Raw genomic sequence first — 12202 nt, forward strand, 5'->3', positions numbered from 1 at the left:
CAATATTCTTGAGAATCAGCAAAAGCAGGCATTAAACTTTAAATTCTGTAATATTTCATAGGCTATATCAATTAAGTCTTTTGTAGGGCATGGACCTTTTCATTCAAAGCTTTCATTTCTTTAACTCTGGTGTCAATGTCTTCTTCTGGATCTTCAATGTCAATAGTTTCTCTCATTGGACAGGCATTTGAAACTTCTGGTAAGCGCGGATGTCGGTGAAAAAGCAAGACTAGTTATAAAAAATTCACCATTTGCACATTGCATTAGAACTAATGAAAGGTCAAACACATTAGAAGATTGTCAACCTGGGCATGTGTACCAACCTGCCTAGCCGTGTTGATGCCATATACAACTGCAGGAAGATGGAGGTCCCAATCATTGTGGCTCTCGTTAACATATTTTCTCAGTGCATGTTTGATATTTGGATTTGTTCTTTCATCCTGTTTATTTCAAAAGGATTTACAAACATTTAACAAATAATCTTTTTTCAGTTACCAACAACATCCAACATGAATTAAAGAATTAAACACATACAATTACCTGCCCATTTGTCTGAGGATGGTAAGCACTAGAGACAGCATGCTTTATTTTTAGGACTCCAAACATAATTCTCATTTAGCTGTGGATGAAGAATCAACAGAATTGCTTCAGTAGTTCACACAAGGGATAATAAATCGGTTTATAAATAATGGACTTTTTCAAGAAATGTTTTAATTAAAAAATAAAAAGCATTTTTTTTCAACAGTACCAAGAGTACCAGTACTCTTTGCCTTGGTCATTAATGATCTCCCTAACCATGCCAAATGTGTACAGCTTCCCTATGATGGCTGCAGACACTTCACTCGCAGACTTAGACTGTAGAGGCTCAGCAACGATCCACTTTGTGTAGAGGTCAGTCATGATCAACACATACTTGTTTCTTCTGGCAGTTTCACACATTGGTCCAAAGAGATCCAGACCTACCACCTCCCAAGCTTCTTTCACCTGATAAAATATTTGCCATTAAATCATTACCCTCATTTGATTTTATTTCACAAACCTTGAGCCAGCCATTACTTTGATAGAATGCAAGACTGGTGCCATGGTCTTGATGGGATCATTAAGCTGGCAGCGGTGACAACATCTCACCTAAAACAAGAGATACAAACTGAATGATATTTTGCATCATATGCTTACTTTGTTGATAAGAAAGAATTTAACACTTGTAAAGCTACAATAGATTTGGAGATAACTTTAGTAACTCACAAAAAAATTAGGGACAGCAGTAAGGATAACAAGAAGACAAGAATACTACAAAAAAACAAGCATTTTATGAAGGAAAATCATCCTAAACAACTAGTTACCAGATATAGTAATTATTACTCGATTGGCTTCTTGGCAAGTAAGGAACAGAGGACCACCTAGTCTACTCTTTGGATTACTAGAAAAAATTTAACACACAGAGTTACCTGCCCACTTGATCCTTCTTGATGCACTAAGGGTTCATGGGAGAGCTGTAAAATTGGGCATCATTTTGAAAGACAGAACAAACTGCACCAGTCCTCAAAAGAAGAATTGAAGTATAGAAACAGATACTTTAAGGAAATTGTATGACTGCCTGGTAATTACATCTCAGCTCTAGGGGTCTTGCAAAAACATATGACCAACATTTTAATATGAGCCAATTACTCTGTTTCTTAGCATAAGTCATGATAATCTACAGCCTGAGGAAGAATCGTTAAATGTATCTCAAGATTCACGCTAGAGTATTTGCAAAACTTACCCAATTAGCTACATCGTTTGTAAGAGCTGACCAGAAATAGCCAGCAATAGCTCTGTTTCTGGTTCCTCTCACACCGTTATGGTTGCCGGTTCCAGGATTATCATGACACTCCATTAGGACAGCTCTCTTTTCCTGTGGACTGGGGAAAAAGGAAGAGACATTTTTAACACATGGACTCTCACCCAGGAGGAAGCCAATGTACTGAAAACTTATTACGACTGTTTTGAGGCGTTTGTCATGCCTAAGACGAATATGATATTCGCGAGATACAAGTTTAATAAGAAGACGCAGGGTATAAACAAGACTTTTGATCACTTTGTAACGGAGTTAAAATTGCTGGTGAAGGACTGTGCTTATGAAAACGAAGATGAGATGGTCACGGAGAGAATATTGTTTGGCACAAACTCAGCGAAAGTGCGAGAGAAACTTTTAACTGCCGAGTCTGAGCTAACATTAAATAAAGCCATGGACATCGCAAAATCGCATGAGATAGCACAACCACAGCTGAGAACCTTCGATGCATGTACTCCGAGAGGCTCACGTGAATTGACTGTGAACGCATTACGCAGACAACAAGCAAGAGCTCCAAAGAGCACTGAACAAAAAACGCATTACACAATTGAGAAGGCAGCCAAAGAATATGAAGCGAGTGACGCATACAAGCATATTCATAAGTGCAGCTACTGCGGAAACAAAGCACACGGTGGAAAAAAAGTCAATGTCCAACTAAAGGAAGACAGTGTAAAAAATGTGGTAAATTGAACTACTTCGCTAAAGTTTGCAGGACTGGGAAAGGTGAAGCTGTGCATGCAGTGTGTGATGTCTCAGATAAAGAGGAAGATGAGCTGTTTATTGATGCAGTAAGAAAGGAACAACCCTCTGAAGGTGAACAAGCCTTTGTAGACATATCAATAGGAAAACAAAGTGTAAAGCTTAAGTTTAAATTAAATTCATAGACACGCTGCCACTAAATATTCGCAGGCAAATCCACAACTTAATACCGGGAATGCCTGTTAAACATCTTAGATTCACGAGTACCAATTTGGGTACTGAACACTTCGATGAATGAAACCTGTTATCTTTACAACAGTTGACAATCACGGAATGTAACTTGAACACAACACATTCTCCAAATATGAACCTGATTGAAAGAAATAATGATAATCAAATCCTTGATGACAGCAACACTCATAACAGTCACAAATCAATTACATTGACAATCATGTTACGTTATTTTTAAAATGTTTCCTGTTCTTTTTCATTATTTCATTAACACACTACTTCACCTCAGCGAAGCGCGGGTATTTTGCTAGTCAAGTATAAATCTATACTAATAAAAGGCAAAGCCCTCACTCACTCACTCACTCACTCACTCATCACTAATTCTCCAACTTCCCGTGTAGGTAGAAGGCTGGAATTTGGCAGGCTCATTCCTTACAGCTTACTTACAAAAGTTAAGCAGGTTTCATTTCAAAATTCTACACATAACAGTCATAACGGTCGATAACGGTCGACAACGTCCGCCATGTTGAACTTTATTATTTATGGCCCCATCTTCACAAAATTTGGTAGTCGGCTTCCCTGCGCTAACCGAAACCGGTGTACTTATTATTTCGATGGTATTACGCCACTGTCGGCCGCCATAATGAACTTTCCCATGTCACTAATTTTCCAAACTTCCCGTGTAGGTAGAAGGCTGACCCCATCTTTACAAAATTTGGTAGGTGGCTTCCCTGCGCTAACCAAAACCGATGTACGTACTTATTTTGGTGGTATGACACCACTGTCGGCCGCCATATTGAACTTTCCAATGTCACTAATTCTCCAACTTCCCGTACAGGTAGAAGGCTGAAATTTGGCAAGCTTATTCCTTACAGCTTACTTACAAAGGTTAAGCAGGTTTGATTTCGAAATTCTACACGTAACGGTCATAACGGTCAACAACGTCTGCCATGTTGAACTTTCTTATTTATGGCCCCATCTTCACAAAATTTGGTAGGCGGCTTCCCTGCGCTAACCGAAACCGGTGTACGTACTTATTTCGATGGTATGACGCCACTGTTGGCCGCCATAATGAACTTTCCCATGTCACTAATTCTCCAACTTCCCGGGGACCGGAAGTGGGCGTGTGCCCATCTGGGATCACGTGGGGGCCGCCTTCCTGGTTGCTTTGGGGGTCACGGGTTCAGGGCATGGAAGCCCCACCCTGTAGGGGCCCATGGTCACCGCCAGGAGTCACCCCAATGCCTTGGGGACCCTGGACCTCAGCACTTCCGCCACAACAGGAAGTGCTGGGGGGAAGAGAAGCAGGGACACCCGGAGAGCTTCCAGGAGAACAACTGGCACTTCCGCCACACTGGGGCGTGTCAGCGGTAGATTGCCAGGGAGCACCTGGAGCTCATCCGGGTGCGGATAAAAGGGGCCACCTCCCTTCATTCAGGGTGAGAGTCGGGAGCAGAGTGTGCTGAGCTGGAAGAAAGGAGTCAAGGAGGCGGCCTGAAGAAGTAAGGCATTGTGGCCAGTACTTTGGGGACTTCTGGGGGTTTTGTGGTTCACTTTTTAATTGTAAATAAACCTGATTGTGGGTGAGATGAACGTGTCCACCTGTCTGTGTCCGGGTCAACTACCACTATATATGTATGTATATATATATATATATATATATATATATATATATATATATATATATATATATATATATATATATATATATATATATATATATATGCCAGCAACACTCATGACAATGACAACACAATTACATTGTCAATCATGTTACGTTATTATTAAAATGTTTCCTTTTCTTTTTCATTACTTCTTTAACACAATACTTCTCCGCTGCGAAGCGCGGGTATTTTGCTAGTGGTTTATAAAGCCTTAAATAATCTTGCCAAATCTTATATATAAGAATGTCTGACACCTTATATTCCAAATCGTAACCTCAGATCCTCAAATGAGTATCTTCTTAGAATTCCAGGAACAAAACTTAAAAGTGGTGAGGCGGCCTTCTGCTGTTATACACCTAAAATCAGGAATAGCCTGCCAATAGGAATTCAGCAGGCTAATACAGTGGAGCACTTTAAAAAAACTGCTGAAAACACATTGCTTTAACATGGCCTTCTCATAACTTCACTGTAATTAAAATCCTGATACTTTGTATATCCAACTCATTATAATAACTATTCATGGTGGCTCTAAAATCTGTACTAACGCCTACTCTCTTCTGGTTCCTTTTCCGGTATCCTTTTGCTAATTAAAGCACCGTAATGTTCCAACAATGATGGATGGATTAAAAGCCAGAAGTCTGTATGACCATCAACATCAAGTGACTCTTTAAAAACCCTTTCTACAAAGAGGACTATTTCATTTATGTTAGGTAGAATGCCCAGAGGGGACTGGGCAGTCCTGTGGCCTGGAACCCCTGCAAATTTTATTTTTTTCTCCAGCCGTCTGGAGTTTTTTTGTTTTTTCTGTCCACCCTGGCCATCGGACCTTACTCCTTTTCTATGTTAACTAATGTTGTCTTATTTTAATTTCTTATTTTGTCTTTTATTTTTCTTTTCTTCATTATGTAAAGCACTTTGAGCTACTTTTTGTATGAAAATGTGCTATATAAATAAATGTTGTTTATTACCATTCTGTATATAAACACCATTTTGTTAAAATGGATTAAAAAAATGGAGCATTTTTGGAAAATGCTCAAGCAGCACAGTCTCATTATTATAATAGAAACACCACCTTTTGGGAATTTGTCCCGGTTGATCGTGTAATGGTTCTCATTCCTAGTTTCCATTCTAAATTATTGGCACATTGGCAAGGCCCTTATAAAATTAAGGAAAGAAAAGGACTTGTAGATTATTTGGTTAAACAACCAAATCGTTGACCGAGTGAGCGAGTGTATCATATTAACTTGCTGAAGCCGTGGAAGGACAGGGAAATTGATCCCTCCTCCGGCCAGCTGTAACGGTTGTCACATATTTTTTTTGTGTGTGCTTTTAACTGTTTCTGCCGCTTGCTTCCTTTTAGAAGTTATGTCCAAGGAATTAACTGACTGTGGGATATCTCTTTAAGGAAAGTAGGGGGCCAAACTATACCTGTTGGTCCTTGCTAAATGGACCCTGGTGTGATGTAAGGGGAACTGACTTTAAAAAGGCAAGGAGGCACCTATTTTAAAAAGGAGGAAGGGAGAAGAGAGAGAAGGAGTGGAAAAGTGAGAAGAAAAACTTTAAATAAGGAGCTGGGAAGGTGAATGGAAAGAAGCAGCCAGCAGTAAAGCAAGCAAGACTCCGTAATAAGGACGGTTGGGTGCACGGAGAAGGGGTGCCTGCTAACCTAAAAGGATATTCGGAGCGGGCGTCAGTCATGGACGGACGCTAACACCAAGTCACCCGGGTGAGATGGACTTCATCCTTCAATAAAGGAACTGTCGCCAGGCCGGTGAGATCGCTTCTTTACATATAAATTCAGTAAACGTGTCAGCGGCACACTTCAGGATTGGTCGCTGGCTTCACTGCAGACTTCCCAGACCGTGTGAATTTAAACTTCTAAAACAAAGTTCAGATAAAAGGGACTGGGGAACGTGATGGGGATTGTGGGTGTGTGTGTCTAATTTATATGTGTTGTGAGCGCTGAAGTCGGAAAACAACGGAAGAACTTAAACCCAATTAAAAAAATAATTTCTTTATTTTTAATTCTTGGTGAGCTAGAGAGATTGCGAGACTGCCTCTTCCCAACTCAGTCAACTGATTTGGATTTTGGCAGAATATTTAAAGTAAAAACGTTCTCTCTTTTATATCCTAGAAAAGAAAAAAAAACCCTAGCAGTTCATTTCGAGGTTATACATAGCTTAAGGTTAAATCTTAAATTTACTGGAGTATCCTAAAACATAGAACAAACAGCCATTTGCATTCCTAAGGAATACACCCTTCTAATTATGCACACTTAGAACCAATTTAAACATTCTTACAGTTCATTACATTAGTTATAAAGAGCTTACATTCTTCACAGGGTCTTCTGTTAGTATCAGAGGTCAGCATTTCTTATAAATGATAAAAGTTAGTCCCTTAATGCTGTGAATTTATGCTCTGCATAAATGAGGAACAAATCATATAGCTCTCTGCAGCGTGATCAACTGAAAACACAGTCCTTGATATCTGTGAGTTAAATAATAATGTTTTCTCTTCCTCAGTGTATATAGATGTAATATAGGTAAAGTAGATGTGAATATATTTGTGCCATTTATAAATAAGATATTCTTTCCGTTTCTTTACCTTGCTTTCTTTCTTTCCTGTTTTCTTGCTTTCTTTCATTTTCTTTCTTTTTTGCCGTTTTCTGGGTAATATATTATAAAGGGTTTAAGGTATATTATTCATAGGGGGTATATTATTTAGGATTTGTATAGTTATAGATTAGTTAAATTTATAGGGGGTATATTATTTAGGATTTGTATAGTTATAGATTAGTTAAAGATTGTTTAAAGGCTGTTTATTGTTTTTGTTTGATTTATAATATATACAGTATATTTTTTGATTGTTTAAAGAATTGTTGGGGTGATTATTTCCTTTTTTTAATTCACAAAAGGCAATTCCAGCTGAGGACATCAAATTGGGGCTAAGGTTCTGTCGGTTTCCATTCCTAATAGAATTAATTTTCCTAAGAGTAGGAGATTTTTGTGTGTGCCGGGCTCCTCATTCAATTTAAGAGGAACTTGCTACAGAGCCTCGCTCCCTTTTCATATCAAAGTCTCGCCTTAATTTCAGACCTGATTTAACCCTGGAACAAAAAGAGGACCTAGAGATGGCTATCTTGCCACTACTGGAAGTAGTGAACGAGCTACCAGGACGGACTGCACTGATTGAGTGTGACATCATTACTGATCCAGGGGTAATTGTCAGAGAAAGATCCTATAGGTTCCCGGAGGCAAAGAAGGAGGAAGAAGAGTTGGAAATTAGATGAATGCTGGAATTAGGGTTTTTTGAAGAAAGTTATAGCCCCTGGTCTAGTCCAGTTGTCTTAGTTCCTACGCCTGATGGGTCATGGAGGTTTTGTAATGACTTCCAATGACTTAATCAGGTCTCTAAATTTGATGCGTATCCAATGCCGCGAGTGAATGATCTACTCGATCGGCTTGGGAATGCTCAATTCCTTACTCTCGATATGACTAAAGGGTATTGGCAAATTCCTTTAACGGCCTCCGCTAAAGAAATACACTGTTCTCCCTTTTGGCTTGTACGGGGCACCAGCAACCTTTTAACGTTTGGTAGATACACTGCTATGGTCCCACAATCCATTGAGTGCCGCCTATCTGGATGACATAGTCATTTATTCCGGCACTTGGGAAGGAACATGTCTTGCAGGTCAAAACTGTGCTCTCCACACTAGCATGAGCCGGACTTGGGCTATCTGGTGGGTGGGGGCACTGTTTAACCACAATGCTCCAAAATTGATGCCATCATAAATTGGCCCTGTCCGGTGACTAAGAGGCAAGTTCAAGCATTTCAGGGCTTAGCAGGCTACTATTGCTATTTTGTACTTCGTTGCTCTGAAATTGCTGCACCCTTATCTAATTTGACAAAGAATTGAGCACCCTTAAAAGTGGTATTGGATGATGAGGCTGATATGGCATTCAGTGACTTAAAATTGACCCTTATGTCTGCACCTGTTTTAAAATCTCCTGATTTTTCTTTTCCTTTCATACTCCAGACTGATGCATCGGACACAGGATTAGGGGCCATGTTGAGCCAATGCATCAATGGTGCTGAGCACCCCATTATGTACCTCAGCCGGAAACTGCTGGACTGGAAGATCAGGTATGCCGCGGTGAAGCAAGAAGCCTTGGCGATCAAGTGTGCTATAATGCATTTAAGCTACTACCTATTGGGCTGGGAATTTACACTGGTGACGGATCATGCTGCTCAACAGTGGATGTCCCTTCACCGGGAGTTTAATCCCCGTGTCACTAGGTGGTTTTTGGACCTTCAACCTTATCGTTTTAGTGTTGTTTATCATAAAGGTTCCTTCCAGGCCAACGCAGATGCCCTCTCCCATGCCCATGACCTCTTGGTGCAGGTCGCCCGACCCGGTGGGTCTGGGCTGAGGCGGGGGTCATGTCACACACCTGCATTTAGGAGGCAGTCAAAAAGCCTAAAGGTGGGTGAAAACATCGCAAGACGAAGGGTTGTCATGTGGTACTTACCCGAATCTCTTGATTTCCCAACAGGAAAACCAAGGAAAAATAAGTCCTTCCATTTCTGGGTTCTAAAATGGCCACCAAGATGCCACTTCCGACCACTATGAATGACTTCACTTCTGGGTCTGTTCAGAATGACGTCACTTCCAGCTCCTGAATTTGATGTCATTTCCTGCCAACCACTTCCTGTTTCCATTACCATTCTGTATATAAACGCCATTTTGTTTCATGTACTTTTTAAATTTTTTCTGCTTTATTTTTGTCCGTTGGACAATATATGGGGACGGTCCCCAAAACTTTATTTTTATGGAGATTCTTTTTTCCTTTATATTCCACAATATTTATATTCAATTTTCTTACAAAACAGTTATTTTTTCTCTTATGTTATCTAAAAAGAAGGGTCTAAGGACATATTCCCTCTTTTCTTCTTCTGGAAATTCAGATAGCAAGGTAAATTTCTGAAGGACCTCTATTTTGTCTTTCTCCATTGACAGTAATGAAGGTAGCGAGAAACTTGCCCCCTGAGCACAGGTTTATCAGTATACCACTTCTCTGTCTCAGCAAGATGCTGACGGATTCTGTGTTGCTGTAATACATTTTATGAAAAAGAAAAAAAAATTCTTTAAATGGTCATTATAAAGCTTATAGCCTTTCCTCCACATTTACAAGGAATGTAAGAAAAAGAAAGGCAAAACAGTATATTCTTAATTTGTTATACATTAACATTACTGCTTTCGATCACAGATTCTACAAGTCTTCAATGTTTCTTACCATACACTATTATTAACACAGTACACAATGCATTTAAAATTTAAGGCCTTTAAGAATTGCATTTCTGTGTCAGAAGACGTAAAGCACTTTTAGTCTTTTGGGCTTTGACCCCTACTGGTTAACGATTAACAGTATGCATCTGAGACAAGCATAAAAAGTCTTTTCATACATTTTATTCACTATAGAATAGGCATTGTAAGTCAGCTTCAACAAAATGTATTTCATCTTTCTTATGGAAGTTTATAAAATGTGTCTGTACCTGCTCAATGACTTGTGCTGGATATTGGAGAAGGGAGGTGGATGTTTCTTCTAAATAAAGATTTGAAAACTACATTAATGCAATAGAAAGACATTTTTTTTTTGCTTCAGATGTAGAACAAGACTTTACTCATCTTTCTTTTCATGAATTGCTCAATAGAATCTAAACATGAAAACAGAAGAAAAATAAAATATTTATAAAAAAAACAGAAGAATAAACAAAAAAGTGACTATGTCCAGGCTGTACATCATTTCTGTACCTTCCAATTTTTATTTGGTTCTTGGCCTTAATTTAGAAGGGTGTTTGCTCGCTGTGTCTGATATGAGCATTTACTTCAGTGATTTCCAAAATTAGCCTTAAGTTTATAATGGTAAACATTTTCATTATTTGTCTTTAAATTTTACAACATGGCTAAGCATAATTACCACATCAATGCAGAACTGAATGAAAGTTATTACATTTCAATTTCATTTACCTCTTGGTGCTGGAGTTCGCATGCAACATTGTACACCAGCACTTCCCCGAAGCCAGCGTGTCATTCTAAAGGGGAGTGAGCAGAGTCAAGTTGTTAAAAGGAGTTTAAATGTTACAAAATATTTATGTAAACCATTACAAACATACATTTAAGATTTGGATTTTGAAAGGTAGTTGTTTCTGGAACATCAAAACCACTAGGGACAGTATGCTAAAAGTAAAAAAATACAAATATAATGAAATAAAAACATACTGTAACACATATATCCAACAAAAATTGTAGATGGTGACTAAAATGGAAACCAACAAACAGATATCCTCCCTCCACAAATGCTACAATGAAAGAACAAAGGACTAAAGTTGACACACCTTGTTAAAATCAAAGGGGGCCTCAAGGACGATAAACAGCGCATTCTAGAAAAAAAACATAAAATGGTTATTTGGAAACCAGGACATATCATTAAATACCGACATACACAAAAATATAGTTAAAATATGAAATGGTCATATTCATCCATCTATCCATTATCCAACCCGATACAGTATATCCTAACTACATATCATTAACATGAAAATTCCACAGTCATGGCTATTCATCCGATTTGGAATGCCCTAATACAAGGACTAAAGAAATCAAAGAAAAACATTAAATACTGACAGTAAACTGTTGACAATGACTTTTAAACAAAAAAAAATTTAAATGGGCATTGGTGACACACCCTGTGTGGCATCTGTAGATAGTAAAACTTGCCAAACAATGGAAAATGCAGGATTACATCAGCTTTTTAAACTGTATTTAAAAAGTTCTAGTTCAGAAATCTAAACATCAATATTGTTAGCAAGTAATGGTGCTTAGTGTCATTTTTTAAATAAAAACCCACACGCATACACTACTTACCATAATTACCTGCTTACTTTACAACGTGTGCTTCATGGCTCCGAAGCTGAGCAGTAGGATGCTGTGGTCTTCCTGCTTTTTACAAAGAGGGCACTTTGATTACATTAAATATTAAAATGAATCCATATTGGTTTTATATTCTCTGCCTTTATGAAGAAACAAGGCTGTAGAAATCAAAACAAAAATAATATGTACTACTAATTTGGCAGAAAGCACTATCGTGTTTTTACAAATAGCTAACTTAACTACAGAAACAAGATTTAACAAACATTAATGATGACGCTAAACAAATACCTTTCAAATTATACACTAACATTGTAGATACACTTCATCTCAAATTAAAAGGCAAATATAAATGAAATAAAGTATTAAAAAGAAATAAGGAAAAACAAAACAATATGCTTAAAAATAGGATACATCAGTAATTACAATAAACACAAAACATTTGGAATCTATACTAATAAAAGGCAAAGCCCTCATTGACTGACTGACTGACTGACTGACTGAGTGACTGACACACTCACTCACTGACTCACTCACTCACTCACTCACTCACTCACTCACTCATCATAAATTCTCCAACTTCCCATTTAGGTAGAAGGCTGAAATTTGGCAGGCTCGTTCCTTACAGGTTACTTACAAAAGATAAGCAGGTTTCATTTTGCAGTTCTACTCGTAACGGTCATAACTGAATCCTACTTACGTACATATATATGTCCATAGCCTGCAGCTCGGTCACTGTGTGAGGTGGAGTTGCGTTCCCCATCACCACGCCTCCCATGTAGTTGGCTGCCTGCCTATATTGCGTCCCCCATCCCTACGCCTCCCACGTAATTGACTGCCTGCACA

The 12202-nt window shown here is 38.6% G+C and overlaps 1 long non-coding RNA gene across 1 annotated transcript; it reads right to left on the reverse strand.

Moving 5' to 3' along the window:
• Positions 1-9981: 9981 nt before the first annotated feature.
• LOC120532177 lies at positions 9982-10871 on the reverse strand. The gene is made up of 3 exons (XR_005634238.1): positions 10825-10871; positions 10457-10521; positions 9982-10031 (listed from the first exon to the last, which is right to left on the reverse strand). It is a non-coding gene; the product is annotated as an uncharacterized LOC120532177 (long non-coding RNA).
• Positions 10872-12202: the final 1331 nt, after the last annotated feature.

The sequence above is a fragment of the Polypterus senegalus genome, chromosome 7 (assembly GCF_016835505.1).
Source record: "Polypterus senegalus isolate Bchr_013 chromosome 7, ASM1683550v1, whole genome shotgun sequence".
In the NCBI taxonomy this organism is placed as follows: Eukaryota; Metazoa; Chordata; class Cladistia; order Polypteriformes; family Polypteridae; genus Polypterus; species Polypterus senegalus.